We start from the raw sequence: 5,000 nt of genomic DNA, 5'->3' as shown, positions 1-5,000 counted from the left end.
ATATAGAAATAGATATATAAGATATAACTAATAAAACGGATCTTGTGTTCTGGAATTGGAATCAAAGAAAGATATTTAAAATGGCTCGTATGTTGTGACTTGGAATAAATGTTTCTCGGTAAAGGAAGGGAATAGTAATTTATTCATTCCTAATTTATTCCTATAGAACGTCTAGGAACAAGAAGATTAAATCGGATATATCGACAGATTCCCGCGTAGTCCAAAGAAAAAAAAGATCCAATTTCATCTCTATCGAATTTTAATATCAGAATAGTGGATATAATTATGATGCAATGGGTTAGGTCCACTTACTTTTTATTTTGTTGATTTCTAATCGATTTAATTGGAATAATGGAAAATAGGAAAGGAATAGTAATATTTGAAGATTTAACGAGACGACTTATCCTTACATTCATTATAATATTTAATATAATATTTATAATAATTATATTATTTATTTAATAATAAATAATATATTTTTTATTTAATAATATAATTTTTTATTTAATAATATATTTAATTTATTAAAATAGCAAATTTATAACCATACTATAATTAATTATAATGTTATAATTTTGATTATATATTAAAATATTTAATTATTTAATTATATGGTTTGTTACTTTTTTTTTATTACTTTATTACAAAGATCAACAATATCTTTATTCGCACTTCAAATATGAATACTACTGCCGGAGTTTTATGATTTATGAAAAAAGCAAAGCCCCTTATCGGATTTGAACCGATGACTTACGCCTTACCATGGCGTTACTCTACCACTGAGTTAAAAGGGCTTGTTTGATCCAATTCCTGAATAAAGACACTATGAGTTTAGTATATATACTTATTATAATAGATGTACATAGATATATCTTATAATAAGTATAAGGGTTCATTCAGGAATGAAAAATTTTCTTTATCCAGTAAAAGTAAATTAAATAATTTAATATAATTTAATATAGAGTATATAATATAGGTAAAATAAAAGGTTTATTGATATTGGATTTGATAAATATCAATACAATGAATTGTTTCAAGACTATCCTAATTGACATCATAACTAAATTCATTTGAGTGATACATGTATCCACTAATTTAACATAGATCCAAGATATTTCATTGAATCATTGATAAAGAGATTCGGATAAAGAGATTCGGCGTGGCCTTTGAACCAAACTTTTATCGAAAAAAATTGTATAGAAAGAATCGTGAAAGACGGAAAGATCCTTCGTATCGAGTCATACCATTCCATTATATTGACAATTTTAAAAAACTATTCATACTATGAACATAGTATGATGGCGGTCGTGCAAGTCTGCCCCCATCGTCTAGCGGTTCAGGACATCTCTCTTTCAAGGAGGCAGCGGGGATTCGACTTCCCCTGGGGGTAGGGTACTACGAAAGGAAGTTGATCGTGGATTATCAATAAGCCTGGAATTGATTCTTCCTGGGTCGATGCCCGAGCGGTTAATGGGGACGGACTGTAAATTCGTTGGCAATATGTCTACGCTGGTTCAAATCCAGCTCGGCCCAATAATTTGCCGATCCGCCATGAAATGATATAATATAACCCATTTGTTGCTCTCCAGAAATGCCCGATCCCCCAATCCCAATACGGAAGAAATCCATTTTATGATATATCTATACCACTATTTATTTACTCTCTTTTTACAAGAAATTCTGATCTTGCTAATGATCTAGATTCATATCAGGATCCGTAACTATAAAGAAAGTAAAGTTTAAGGAAAAGAGTAAATAAAAAAAACTTTTTTTGATTGAACGAGTGATTATCCAATTGATTTGGCAATAACGAAAGGATTACTAGTAATACCGGCTGCTCTCACTAAAGTACATATACATATGGGTATCGATATATCACACTCGCAGCTCTGTTACAACACGCCAATTCTAATCGAAATTGAAAGGGTTAGAATGAAATCATAAAAATATGTATACTTTATTTTATTATGGTATTTACTTGGGATTGTAGTTCAATTGGTCAGAGCACCGCCCTGTCAAGGCGGAAGCTGCGGGTTCGAGCCCCGTCAGTCCCGACGAATCCAAATCCAATAAAAAACTATATCAATTCATCTCTCTATTTTTTGTGAAAAGAAGTCCAAATAACATAATTTCATTCCCAACAGCGATCCCTCTTCTTTTTTTCTTTTTCGTTTCACATTTATCATCAACCAAATGGGGGAATTTCCATTTCTTCGACTAGTACCGATTCGATTGATGGGAGAGAGGCATATGTGGATTAGTACAATTATTATATTATTAGCATCAGATTCAGGATTCCACGGGATACCGTACTGGGTCTGGCTTTTTCAATTACTCCCGATCTGTGAAATATGAAATAGAGTAGAGTATTGTATGTTTCCCGGGAGTACATACATAAATGGAATTTGTACAATATAAAATAAATTGAACATAGTTACTGTGTATAGAATAGTATAGAATACTTTTTTTTTAAGATTAAAATAAAAGTATATCCTTTTCGGGCCCTATTTTGTGTAACCTCAATTTCAAATTTTACTAATTTGAAATAATCTATCTCATTCAAATTTCGCATTGAGCTTTTGATATATGCGCCCCATTACTAATCCAATGAAAGAGGATATTCAAAAAATAAAGATCAAACAAGGATCACTTTTTTATTAGCGAGGTAATGCATTTTTTTTTTTTTTTTTTTATTTTATAAGGGTTTTTCCTTGAAAGAACAAACTTTTTAAATTTATATATAAATATATAAAAAAATAGTTAATTTGATGGAATATTCGATTTTTTTATACCGGAATTTGTACTCGTCTTTATCATACTTCTTTTGTTTTCCAAGAAGATTGGATCATTAAAAAAAGGAGTTTATAACTTAGCTCCTTCCTTTTTTTTCATTGAGCTTCTATTGTTTGTTGGGGTTTGTTTAGAACCAATGGTAAGTGGAAAGGCGGTTAGATGATACTTCATCAGATAATTGTACAAAGAGGGCGGTAGGTTATAGAAAAGAAAGAATGGAAAAGAATGATAAATAAATAAAGGAATTATTGATTGTATCGGGAATCAAATTTTGAGTTCAGTATGGATAAAAGATTGTCCTATGTTATACTATTCAATTCTTGACGATGAATCGATTTGATAGCTCCGATATTGTTATTCATGATATTGATCCGATTCGATATCATCGAGATGTAATGCATCCCATTGAATTTCCAGGCGAAAGATTTATTATCTCTATGGGATTAACTCCCGAGTTATTGCGAATTAAAGAAAAATTAAACAATGAGATTATGGAAGTAAATATTCTCGCATTTATTGCTACTGCACTGTTTATTCTAGTTCCTACTGCTTTTTTACTTATAATATACGTAAAAACAGTCAGCCAAGGTGATTAATTTGAATTAAACTTGATTTTTTATTTCTTATCAATAATTGCAGAGAAGAAAAGGATAAAAATTTCGCGTCTTAAATGAAATGGGCAGACTAGAATCAGTCGGATTCTATGAGATACGATAGTATGGTAGAAAGATTCAGATATTTCTTTCTACCATACTATCTAGTATTGTTATTGTAGTGTATAAAGTTGTATTGTAATGCGGGTTAATTTAATATAGATTAATATAGATCAATCTACAATAGTATCATCATATTCCTTTTCTATATATATAGAAATCGATTTAATTACGTATATATAATATATATAGTGATAATGTATATTATATAGTATCCCAATTCTATTTCTTTGCTTTATCTATTTGTATTTAATTTGTGTTGATTTCAATTAAATTAATTTGAAATAATCGAAAGCGACTTTTACGATTAGAATTCCTAGATTTCTGATTATTTTCAATATGAATCCCGATCGAAGAAGTCATTGATTGAGGAGTTGACAAATGATCCATGGGAACTTCTTCGGATTTCGAAAAGGATTAGTAAAACCCGTCGACTTTTAACGTTTGAACCATGATATGAAATGGGTTCAATAAAACAAGCAAAACATAAATAAAATTTCTAAAATAGTAAAACTAAAACAAGCGGCGCAATATGTGACTCGCCCAAGACAATATTTTAGGATGTGCAGTATCTCGTTGGACAACTACTATGTTGTTTCCCAATGTGTATCCACGTAATGGAATAACCGAATTGTTTTCTCTTTGATCTTTGAACAGTAAAGAGGTAAACAAAAAAAAAAAAAAGTTCCGTTCTTCCTCATGGTCCATATCTAACTTTGGTAAGAGTCAGTTCATCGAAATAGAAAATTTATGAAGAATTCAGTTGGAATAAATTCCCTACCATTTGTATTCCTTTTACTTTTTTTACTTTCAAAATACGAACACGGAAATAATTGAAATATTTCTTTGATTGAAAGAGTATTCTTCATATATATTTATTATTCATAGAATACATTACTCAACTAAAATCCAAGAGAATTTCGAAATGAAGATATTTTTCATTTCTATTTCAATTTAAAAATAAAATTTTAAATTGAAATAGTGAAATTTTAAATAAAAAAAACTTTGACGACTTTGCCGAACGATCTATAAAAAAAAGTGATACTGTTTAGTTCCTAAACTCAATTAGTAGTACTTCTAGAGTCCACTCCTTCCCCATACTACTAGTGAAAGGGAAAACGTAAAGACTACCATTAAAGCAGCCCAAGCGAGATTTACTATATCCATGTGAATTATGTCCTCTATCTCTATGAAGGAATTATTCAATTATTGTTCACTAATAAATAATAGGGGAATCACTGGCGCAGAGTCAAAAAGTTATTCTGACCCAACACCGTTGATGAAACAATCCAATAAATCCAATTATAACAAGTTCTTATACGATTTCTAGTATAATTAGAAAAGATTAAGCCCAAGCAAAATATGCGGAAACCCCCTTGGAAGTATCAAAGAAATGATACTAAGATGTAGAAAAAAACCTATTCCTTATTTTGTTGCTCTTCATTTAGTTAAGTAAAAAGTATAAAAATAGAGAAGGAAGATAGATCACCATCT

General features: G+C 30.0%; 3 non-coding genes across 3 annotated transcripts; 2 read left to right on the top strand and 1 right to left on the bottom strand.

Annotated features, from left to right (window-relative positions):
* Window positions 1-722: 722 nt before the first annotated feature.
* Window positions 723-794, bottom strand: TRNAT-GGU (transfer RNA threonine (anticodon GGU)). Its single transcript has one exon. It is a non-coding gene; the product is annotated as a tRNA-Thr (tRNA).
* A 655-nt stretch (window positions 795-1,449) lies between these two features.
* On the top strand, window positions 1,450-1,533 carry TRNAY-GUA (transfer RNA tyrosine (anticodon GUA)). The gene has a single exon. It is a non-coding gene; the product is annotated as a tRNA-Tyr (tRNA).
* A 447-nt stretch (window positions 1,534-1,980) lies between these two features.
* TRNAD-GUC (transfer RNA aspartic acid (anticodon GUC)) lies at window positions 1,981-2,054 on the top strand. The gene has a single exon. It is a non-coding gene; the product is annotated as a tRNA-Asp (tRNA).
* The last annotated feature ends 2,946 nt before the right edge of the window (window positions 2,055-5,000 follow it).

This window comes from Pyrus communis, unplaced genomic scaffold (genome assembly GCF_041283825.1).
Source record: "Pyrus communis isolate YQ-2024b unplaced genomic scaffold, ASM4128382v1 ptg000022l, whole genome shotgun sequence".
Classification (NCBI taxonomy): Eukaryota; Viridiplantae; Streptophyta; class Magnoliopsida; order Rosales; family Rosaceae; genus Pyrus; species Pyrus communis.
The sequence above is the reverse complement of the archived record's forward strand: the minus strand, read 5'-3'. Positions and strand labels throughout refer to the sequence as shown.